Genomic DNA, 11,579 nt, shown 5'->3' with positions numbered 1-11,579 from the left:
CTCTTATCTACTATTGTAGAATGTTAGAATAGTTAATTAAATCTATTTAACTGATTTCAGCAGCATCTGAAATTCAGCAGCATCTGAAATTCAATACTAAAAAAAATTAGGAAGAGGCAAGGACACCACTTCCAGAATTTTGCCAAGAAAACTGCAGGGTCTTGTCTAGGCAGCCACCAGGATTCAAATGTGTGTGTGCATAGACACACACACACACACACACACACACACACAAATATTGGAAAGGGGAATGATGATTTCAAATCTTTTATTTCCTTGGAATAAAAAGTTATTTGCTATTAACAAACTAATGACTAAGAGTCTTGACAAATATTTGTATATTTCTTTTGATGAATCACAATAACAATAATAATAGTTGGAAGGGACCTTGGAGGTCATCTGGTCCAACCCCCTACTCAGGCAGGAAACCCTACACCATTTCAAACTACTAGTAGTAGTAGTAGTAGTAATAGTAATAGTAATAGTAGTAAAGTTGGAAGGGACCTTGGAGGTCATCTAGTCCAACCCCCTGCTCAGGCAGGAAACCCTACACCATTTCGGACAAATGGCTGTCCAGTCTCTTCTTAAAAACTTCCAGTGTTTGAGCATTTACTGCTTCTGGAGGCAGGCTGTTCCACTGATTAATTGTTCTCACTGTCAGGAAGTTTCTCCTTAGTTCTAGGTTGCTTCTCTCCTTGATTAGTTTCCACCCGTTGCTTCTTGTCCTGCCTTCAGGTGCTTTGGAAAATAGCTTGATTCCCTCTTCTTTATGGCAGCCCCTGAGATATTGGAATACTGATTTAGCAAAAGATTTTTTTATGCTTATTGGAGGCCTGGCAGTCAAAGTGATTCTGGAAAAGTAAAAATACGGGACATTCATGTATATCAGTGTTTCCCAAACTTGACAATTTTAAGGCATGAGGACTTCAACTCCCAGAAGTATAGTTTCAGCTAGTCTGGCTGTGGAATTCTGGGAGTTGAAGTCCACATGCCTTAAAATTGTCAAGTTTGGGAAACACTGATGTATATCATCCTTTTTTATTTTAATATACATGTTCATTAGTAGGGTTTTAGAAAGAGCCATATGAAAGTTCTGATGATTTATCATACATGTGGTGCATTCAACAATTCTCTTAAATGGTAAAAAATATGCAATTTTATAATAGGTGTTCACTCTCTGATTATGGATTCGCTCTTTATTGATATAATGAAAGAACTGATTACTACTACTCAGTGTGATCATGATTAAATGTTCTATTTAAAATCTGGCATGATTTTTATTTGAATTTATAGTGGTCCTTTCCCCCTTTCTACCCTTTTATATCTTTGTTTTTCTTTCCTATTTTTGTATGGCTGGGTGACTTTGGCCAGACATATTTCAACCCTAAACAAAAAGATCAAAAAAACAGCTTTCCATGAAAAAGTCTTCATTTGGGCTGATGATAATAGGAAAATTATTATTTTATCGATCCGCCAAGACATACAATGCTGCTTTCACCTTTGGTGTCAAATTTGATACATAAACTTTTCCACATCATTTTTCCTTAAGCCTCAGACTGTACATTTAGATGGACTGGAAAGCCAAGCTTTATTGAATTCCCAGACAGCTGTCTTGCATACCGTTTTAGAAAATCCAATCCAAATTGAGAGTGAAATGTAACCCAAGTTCAGAATTCTTGGAAGAGGGCTAGCCAAAATACGTTTTTCAACAATAAAAATATAAAAGAAGTTGTTTCCACTTGGTATGAACCCATTTTTTTTCCTGGCCATCAGCTGAGTTATCACACTCTCATAGTTTAAGGTCCCTCAGAGATTATATACACAATCCCTCAAACATGTTTAATTATTTTTCAAGACTCCACATTAACCTTTGGGATAAAAGCACAAACTATTATCCATCTTCCTTTCCCTCACCCCTCACGTCCATCACTCTTACTGTTTTCAAGACCAAAGTTTTATTTCCATCCCCTTATTTTTATCCGTCCTTCTGTTCATCTGTCTCATATATATCATCAGTGCTGGCCCTGAAATGACAACAGCATAAGAAATATTAGCAGTGAGATATTTACATAAGAATTGTGAAAGAAGCTTGGCTTTTCCATGATACCTTCTGATGGAAAATTAAGTGGAAATGCTTGTTTCTTAACTCCAAGGCTACCCCCAAATTTTCCTTCTCAGCAGTTTGTCTGTTTTGAACCTGAAAACAAAAACACAGAATGAAAAATAGCTGTTTCTCTGAAATCTGAATAGTGCCAAACCAATCTATTATTGATTTAAAACTCTGGAGGAGGAGGAGGAGGAGGAGGAGGAGGAGGAGGAGGAGGAGGAGGAGGAGGAGGAGGAGGAGGAGGAGGAGGAGGAGGAGGAGGAGGAAAAAGGGATTCTTCTCCTCCTCCCTAAACAAAAATCTGTCACTCATTTAGGCAAAGTATTATTCCAATTAGCAAACAGCTAGAACATTGCTTATCTGGAAGCAAAATGAAGAGTGTGTCAAGAGAATGTGGTTCCCTCTGAGCTGTATGGGGTAGATGGGACCATGCAATATTCTACACCAACATGAAACAAATCACAGAATACAGAATAACAGAGTTGGAGGGGACCTTGAAGGTCTTCTAGTCCAACCCTGCTCAAGCAGCAAACTCATACCATTCCAGACAAGTGGCTGTCTACTCTCTTCTTAAAAGCCTCCAGTGATGGAGCATCCAAAACTTTTAAGGCCAAACCGTTCCACTTGTTAACTGTCATCATTATTAGAAAATTTATCCTTAATTCCAGGTTGCTTCTCTCCTTGATTAGTTTCCATCCATCATTTCTTGTCTTGCCTTCTGGTACTTTGGAAAATACATTTTGGCTTAGTATGTTTTGCATGAACCTCATTATTGTGCTTTCTAAACAGTATTTATGGCTTAGCATGTTTTGTGAAGCCAGCCAATAGTAATTTATTTCATAAACAATATTAAGCAAATCTTAGCTAAAAAAAAAGTGCAAACTAAGTTGGAAAGTTGCTATTTATATGACACTGAAGAAGAAGAAATGTATCATTAAAAAAGGACAAAAGAGGTGGCCAGCTTGCATAAAATATACAAGGGGTAATTTCTATCCATTGGTCAAAGTTTAGACCCACTTTATGATCCTGATAACTTATAACCTAAATTGTGGGCTTAATTATAGTCATAAATCAAGGATTACCTCTAGTGGGTAACATTTTGACCAACTAAACTTCTTTCTTGCTGAATATAGTGTCCAGGCACTAGCTAATTATAGGCAAGCTTAAGTCTTCTGCTGTTGTTCCTTTGTTTGTTGTTTGTTTAAAGATCCAGTTTGGACTGACCTTGGAAAAAAATGCACTTTCTTGACTTCCCCATTCAAAGAAATAGTGCTGCTTACAGAGGGATTAAAAAAAAAACAGCATTGTAATCCCCTTGTAATGATGTCATGTGATTAGGAGTTGCCTTCATCTGGAAGATCTCCAGTGATCCATAACCACTTCCAGCATAGCATTTGAGATTCCATCTCTAATAGTAAGTGATGTCTCTTTTTAAAACCAAGTTGATGGAAATTCTTGTTGGAGAAACGAATAACCTTTGCCACTCCCTGCTTTACCCTGTTACTCTTCTGTCTCTTATATAACATGTCAAAACTTTTGATGGAGGAAACAAGAAAACAACTACTGTTATCTCAGTTTTTTTTATAAAATGTCCCAAAGGTGTTTTTCAAAAGGCAACTGGATATTTTGTTTTCCTTGAAAACATTTTACTTCTCATCCAAGAAATAGTTCTTTAATTCTCTGTTAGCACTCTGAAAAAACAAGGTCATTGATGCCCCTTGGGACCTTGAGAATCTGTATTCTAAAGGTCACCTGAATCAGAGTGCAAAAGGGTTTGGAATCTTCTTGGGACTGCCTTTTGAAAAACACCTTTGGGACAACCATGACCTGGATGATTAAGAATCTCCATAAACATTTTTATAGAATGCCAGAAGATACTTTATACTTCTTTCAAGTTAAATCAGACATGTCAAACACAAGGCCCAGGGGCCAGATGTGGCCTGTGAAGCCATCCTGGAAACAGTGAGGGAACAGCCCCCGCTGCCTTGGCCCTGGCCCAGCTGGCCAGGAGCCAATGTACAATTTTGTGGTTGCCGTCTATGCTGAAACGCATTCAGTCTTAGCTCCACAAGACCATCTGGAAACAGCGAGGAACCAGCCCCTGCTGCATAGTCCCCACCCCCTGGGTGCATGCTGGGGAGGTGTCACCCTTTTTGAGGAATGAAGAAATGCACCATTGCCTGGAAGTGGCCAGCCTACTTCACCTATCCGGCTTGATGGACTCTGCCCTGGTCCCACCCCTTTCTGCCAGAGACCCTCAGATCTGTCTCACTCCTGCCCCCACAGGCACCCTTGACACAAATGATGTAGAGCTAGCCATGCCAACCCAATAGGCCACACCCACTCCATCCACACTCACCCATTAGGCCGCACCCACCCAGCCCCCCAAGGGCAATTGCAATGCTGATGCACCCCTCAATGAAATTGAGTTTACATCCCTGAGTTAGATTTTGGGTGGTGTCCTGGATCCATGCTCCAAAAGTTGGAAGTCCTAATACAAAAAAAATAAAATAAGCAGTGTTAGGAAAGAACTGATTGCATCACAATCCTTTTGTTAAGGTTATCTTAGCAGATAACCTTAACAAAAGGTTAATTAAGTTAATTGAGATAAAGTTATTTATCGTGCTTTAGTTGGTTAAATACAATGGTATGGTTAACGAGTTGGGTAAGTTTATCCTAAAAAGAGAAGGCTAAAGGGAGACATGCTAGAAGTCTTCAAATATTTAAATGTCATTACAGGGAAGCAATTTCAGATTTAAAAGTTTAGACATTTTTTATGAAAGCCAGTTTGATGCAGCGGTTGAGGCATCAGACTAGAAATTGTCAGACTGTGAGTTCTATTCCCACTTTTGTGACAAAGCCAACTGGGTGATCTTGGGCTAGTTATTTTTTCTTAGACCTAGGAAGGAGACAATGGCAAACCACTTGGTAAACTTGCCAAGAAAGCTTCAGTGACTTGTCCACCTAGCCTCCAAGAATTGAACACAATTGAACAAAAGAAAGGGAAAAAAAATAGTTATTGGTCTGAAATGTTGGTCTGAAATTCCTGACCTGAACTAGGGGTTGGATTAGAAGACTTTTCCTATTATTCTTTTAAAATTTCTTCTATTGATTAGGAAGCAAATTTTGGGTGGATTCTGGTGTCCTGTCAGCCTCAAATTCTAGAACCAATGGACTGGTTGCAAAGGAAATTGACTTTGAAAAGAGTACATGGTGGTCAGAAAAATAAACGGAGCATTGCAGAGAGAAAAAAGAATCATTTTGTACAGATAAATTCTTAAAAATCTCCAACACCATTTGTCTGAAATGGTATAGAGTTTCCTATTTGAGCAGGAGGTTGGACTAGAAGACCTTCAATGTCCCTTCCAACTCTGTTATTCTGTTAGATCTGTATATAAACTGGCCAAGAATCTGAAAACTATCAAGAATTGATAGACTCATTTCTCGCATCCTCTACCAACTACTGAAATAAATGTCTGGATTAGTTACTTTCACTCCTGAGACCATGGAGATGGAGGAGTCCTTTCCTTAAATAAATGTTTGCCACAATATACTCTGACAGAAAGGTGTTTTCAGACTCATGTAGAGTCTGTCTTGACCAAAATCCTTGCAAATAGAACCAGTCTGCTTGCTGATTAAGCTGAAGACAAGAATATTTATTGATGAGTGGATTTATTTAGAACTGTCACAGCTTACTACTTTAAGGAGAATGGACAATTGTCTTCAGGGTATCTTGTTATCAATGGCAAATCTACCAACTTGGTCAGTATATTCCATAGGCCAAGATTTCAAGTTTCTAAAATTCTGCTGGGCAAAAATGAGATGGGGGAGAGATTGTGGGTTTTTTTTCCCCTTGTCCACAGCAATTCTGTCACTGACTTGTTTTTCTTTCCTCTCCACTGAAATCCAGGGCAATGGATCACTTCTGGATTCAGTACTAGCTTGAGGGAGACAACCAGAAGAATTTGAAAGACTCTGGATGCACTGGAGCTTTAGCCCTTCAATGCACACAGGTCCATCTATGGACTACCACTTTTTGATTTTTATCTAATTCCAAGCAGGTGCTAACCATTAGTTGAAAATATTAAGGTCAGGTCCAACATAAATGTTCAAATAAATTGATTTATTGCCATTCATGCTTATGCACAGGAATATTCTTAACTAATGGTTAGCAGGTTCTACCAGTCCTTCTACAATTATCTCTTCCACCTACCCATGGCAAAGTTCTCAGGAGAACCTGTTAGTAATTCCTCAGTTTGTGACATAAAGACACACTCCTGTGTAAAATTCAAATAGCCCCAATCTTATTAGGTTATAGGACATGATTAAAAACTGATCTATTCAAGTGAGCTTTTGATGTCCAAATATGAACATCTTGTTACTTATTTCTTATCATTGTTATTAGCTCTTGTTAAAACTTATATTTTTGGGTATAAGTTTGACATGTTTAACCTTTGGCTGTTTACTTTGATTTATTGCATCGTGGATATTTAAATTCAAACGACTGACTGCATTCCACTGAGAACTGATAGATAGAAGTGGGAAGAAATTGAAGAAATCAAGAAATCAAACCACTCAATCCCCTGAGATAATAAAAACTTTCTGGGACCCACCATGCATAATCCTGCAACCTTTAAAATAGAGTTGTTAATCATTCAGAGAAGAAATCAGCAAGTGGCTCAAACTTATTCTTTAATAAGGCTTGGAAATAAATCTTGCAAAGAAGCTAAATATTAGAGCTATTAATTTTGGAAGATTAAACTATGATTGTTGACCTAATAAAATAGGCAAATCCTAGACATTCAGGACTTGGAATGGCTAATTTTTGGTTATACTGCAAATCAGGTATTAGAAGCAATGGTTTACTGACAGTGGGTTTTTTTCTGTCATTAATAATTCTTTCTAGCTAGGGTTGACATCTAATGTCCAAAACTATATGTTCCCATTTTGAGAAAACCAACCACCTGTTTTTAACCCCTGCCAAATGACGCAACATTTAAAACTATCTCATCCCTACAGACCAAATATTATATTGTGTTTTGCTATCATTCAGTTGACAGCAGAACTTCTTTTGCTGTCGCTTAGCAGCTGTAAAACATAACTGGACTAGAAATGGATGCTATTGTGGCCAGCAAATCTATCGTGTTAATTACCAGAACGGAGTCAGGCTGAAGTTTTCAGAGTCCCTGGTCTACAATGTGTTGCCCTAGAGATGTTCTCTACATGAAAAATTGAACTGTGGATTGGTTGGGATGAACATGAAGCTTTAATATAAAAAAAAGAAGGGTGTGTGAATAGAGTGGTTATAAAAAGCTGTATCTCTAATTGACTGAATCCAAGAGCCTAAAAAGAATTGTAGGCTTGGAAGAGAAGAAACTATTTAAAAGTATAGGGAATATAGGTTATCATCTCTGCCATTGACTGCCGGTGATATATTGAAAGACTGTCTGATCTTTTATTATAAGTTCAAGTTTTCTCTTTTTTCACATTAGAGTGGAAAGCAGTGCAATGTAAAGAAGAATGAAATTTTCCACATTGCTATAAAAATTATCCCAGAGAAATAAATAAAATGCAAGCTAGAGATGCTGCATTTCAAATAACAGTTCTTTGCACATTTGCCTCCCTGACTTGGAGGGACATTGCTTATGTGTTTATAGTGTTTAAGTTATGTACATTTTGTAACTATACTGTGAAGACAACAGCAGCAGCATGGTTTATGGCTGATCTTGCTGTGTCTAGCTACCCTTGACAGATCACCAAAAGACAAAAAAGAAGAATCTGACTGGCAAAACATAGAAGGGACCCAGTTAAGAAATCACAGGGTTACACAGAAAAGCAGAAAATCAAAATCCCCAAATAAAAATCATAGGGAAAGGCAACCACTTTCATTTAAAAAAAAAAAACTCTACATGGATATATCCATGTAATTTATAGGCACATGTACATGTAAATGCACAGGTATAGTATAGATGATACCAGGCTCAATAGTAGTAACTGGGAGAATGATATTGGAATCCTAGTGGACATTCAATTAAATATTAGCTAGCAGTGTGGCTGCAGCACTAAAAAAGCCAATGCAATCTTAGACTTTTAAGAGAGGGCTAGAATCAAGTTCACATGAAGTATTAGTGCTGCTTTATAAGGCTTTGGTAAGACCACACTTGAAATATTACATCCAGTTTTGGTCACCACAATATAAAAATGATATTGAGACTCTGGAAAGAGTGTAGAGAACAGCAGATGAATAGGGGATTGGAGGCTAAAACATATGAATAATTATTGCAGGAATTGGGCATGTCTAATCTAGTAAAAAGAAGGATTTGTGGTGACATGATTGCAGTGTTCCAATATTTAAAGGGCTGCACAAAGATGAGGAGGTCAACTTATTTTCCAAAGCATCAGAAGGCTAGAACTAAGGAGAAATTTCCTAATGGCCAGAATGATTAATCAATGGAATGGCTTACCTTCAGAAGTTGTGGATGCTTTATCACTGGAGCTTTTAGAAAAAGACTGGGCAGCCATTTTTCTGAAATGGTATAGGATCTCTTGCTTGAGCAGGGGGTTGGACTAGAAGACCTGCAAGGTACTCAGAAGTCTCTGTCCCAAACAGAAACCAAGTCTGTAGAATTGCAGATGTGATAATCTTGTCAGAAAGACTGGAGTCAGGAAACTGGGATTATTAAATCCCTAGAATCAATAATCCCTCACACCCAAACTTTGAGAGTCATCAGCCACAGCCTCAGGGAAGCAGGATTGACATTCAGGACATAATAGGATTAACCCACCACCATCAGAATACCAGAAAGGCACACTTAGACTCAGGTCAAAGTTCATGCCACAGGAATAACTCCAAACAAAAGGCTCAAGAAGGTATAAAAACCCACTCCCTGCATGTGCTCGCTCTTTTTCTTCCAGAACCATCTTTCTGTCTGGCTCTCCTCTTCAATAAACTACAACCTTCTTTCTAAAGAAGTTGCCATGTTGTTTATTCCCAGCTTGGACTGAACCATGATGAAGACTTTTCCTTCAACAGTACCTTCCAATTCTGTTATTCTGTTAATCACTAAATTAAATTCAGGAGGAGGAGGAGGAAACAACTACCTGCCAAAAGTTAACATCTTGTAAGCCATGTCAAATGCACAGTCATAACAAATGGATTACATGAATTATTACAATTTCACCAGAATCAAATCATATACCAGTTGACCCACAGCTAGTGGTTTCCACTTACCAAGCGTTTTGAACTGAGAGTGCGGTTGATTTAGTTGTACTTATTGCAATTATATGCCAACATTTCTCCAATAATTCAAAATAGTGCACATGACCCTCAATAATTTATCTACACTGAGCTGAGTAGCTTAGATTAAGCTATCAGAATCAGGCCCAATGTATTTCTTAGTTGGCTAAGGTTTAAACCTAATTTCCCACCAATCCTTGCCTTGTGAAAGCCACAGAATTCTTCTGTGTTCTAAAAATAATAACAGTGATCCTGTTTTTGCAGGGTTCCAAACTTTAAAAAGTAACCCTTTCAGATGAGTCCTTGTACAGATGGGATACCTTGGCCTAACTGTTAAGCTTCTTCCTGCAATCACCTGATATTATTTAATGTTTCGATGCTTGTATGATAGGGGTTATATTTTGTATTTTAACTTGTAAGCTGCATAAAATAACCTGTGTGAGATGGGAAGCTAAATAAATAAATAAATAACCACTAGGAGGATTCTCTTCAATGTGCACCAAGGAAGAATTCATGGGAAGAATAAATCATGGAAAATACTTTTTTGTTTCTTGGCAGGTCAGTGAGGGTAAAGTTGAATGATACCACGATTTCATTCTGTTTTCATCAGAATTTCTCTACCAAGCATTGTCCATTGTGGTGACGTCTTACCAGACAGACTTCCTGTGGAAGAAAACTTATTATTTAACTGGATCACCTTCTCCAGTTCCTGATTAGCTTTATTTCTTCTCCCCTCTTGGCAGCAAACATCCACAATTCTAAGTGATGTTTCTTTCTTTCCTACAGTTAATTCCTTCTGAACACTTTGGCAAATTAGCCCTTGGAAGTACCCTGAGAAAACAAGGGATCTCCTGAAAGGATTTAGAAGACAAAAGCACCTTAGATTATTTTTCTCTTTCAGACAATCCCAGTTTTTATTTTAGTTCTGTCTTGTCCATGGCTCAGGAAACAGGTTTGATTTTTTTTTTTAAATTCCTACCTGCTTAGAGCTTGTAATAAGCTCAAGAGAAAATTAAAGTAAACAGGAGGTTGTTTCATTTTCTTTTTTTAGGATGAGAAAGTGGTGTTCCAGAATTAATCATTAAAAAACATACTTTACAAATATGTGTTTTAAAATCACAGACTCCCCAAACTAGCAACCAGTTACTGAGCTGAGACCTGTAGCAGAGTTAACTTATTACAGCACAGATCAATTACTAAATCCACAAATCAAACATACCTACTAGAGTGTGACTTTGTTTAGAGCCAACTAAAATAGCCCAAGAGTGCACAAGCACTTGAATTCTTCAGACTCTTTGTCCAACAAAATATTATAAAAAACAGAAGAAAGATTAAGAGACAAGGAAATCCAAAATGTTGGTTATGATAAAACAGAAAGAGGTCTCAGTAGGTGGCAGTACCTGGCTAATTTTGTTTGTTTGGGTTTGGGAGATAAGCAGGATTAGACTTGGTTAGAATTTGGATGGGAGACTGAAAGGTAAAGCTGTAGGCTAGACAAGAAAAGCCAAAGAACACTCCAGAAAAAAGCAGTTGCAGAGTCCTTCCAACTGTCACCCAGAAAGATACCTGGACATGTCCATGAAATCAACAGGAGTCAACCAGAACCTGAAGGAGACTTTCTATAGAAAGCAGAAGAACAAAGAACAAAAAACATGAGATAAAACTGAATCCACATAAATATTATGGGGATATCCTGTAACTAATGAACAAATAAAATGTGAATTTTACCCATTAAATATGAAAGGCGGCAGCACTTACGATTTCATGATGCATGCTCAGCCTCTGCTTTTAGGGAAACAATGTTCCAGGGTCAGTTACTCTCTCTCAGCCCACGGAAGAGGGCAAATGACAAAACACCTTTGAAAAAATTTGGCAAGAAAACTGCAGGGATTATTCCAAGCAGTTGCCAGGAGTCAACAATGACTCAAAGGCACCAAAAAAAAGTTATTTTAAGTAAGCAAACTATCAAACTTTAGGCAATGGCTTTTTTTTTTTTTTTTTTTGCTTTTGCTTTTGCAGTTACTGGTTTCAATTTCTTAATTATGCACATATAAAATAATTTTTCTCCCAGCAAGAATGCCAACTAATGAGCTGAATCCAGACGCAGTAATAACAGCACTACCTTCCCAGATACTTATTTATAATGAAATCAGGACACCCAAACAAGAAGATTCGCAATAAGATTTTCAAGTATAAACTTTCCTCCTTTCCTCTACTTTTCTTCCTGTCCTGGTT

General features: G+C 37.7%; 1 long non-coding RNA gene across 2 annotated transcripts in view; it reads right to left on the bottom strand.

Moving 5' to 3' along the window:
- Positions 1–703: 703 nt before the first annotated feature.
- The window catches only part of LOC120306030, an 83,701-nt gene continuing 72,825 nt past the window's right edge, over positions 704–11,579 (bottom strand). Inside the window, exons 3-4 of one of the 2 annotated variants that reach the window (XR_005556158.1) lie at positions 2,108–2,197; positions 704–2,024 (exon numbers count right to left, since the gene is read on the bottom strand). This is a non-coding gene — a long non-coding RNA (uncharacterized LOC120306030). Of the gene's footprint in view, positions 2,198–11,579 lie in introns of both variants that reach the window. The other variant, XR_005556157.1, reaches the window with a different exon arrangement.

The sequence above is a fragment of the Crotalus tigris genome, unplaced genomic scaffold, assembly GCF_016545835.1.
Source record: "Crotalus tigris isolate CLP2741 ecotype Arizona unplaced genomic scaffold, ASM1654583v1 scf7180000017710.2780689, whole genome shotgun sequence".
In the NCBI taxonomy this organism is placed as follows: domain Eukaryota; kingdom Metazoa; phylum Chordata; class Lepidosauria; order Squamata; family Viperidae; genus Crotalus; species Crotalus tigris.
Note: the sequence above shows the minus strand (reverse complement) of the source record. Positions and strands in the feature narration are given on the sequence as shown.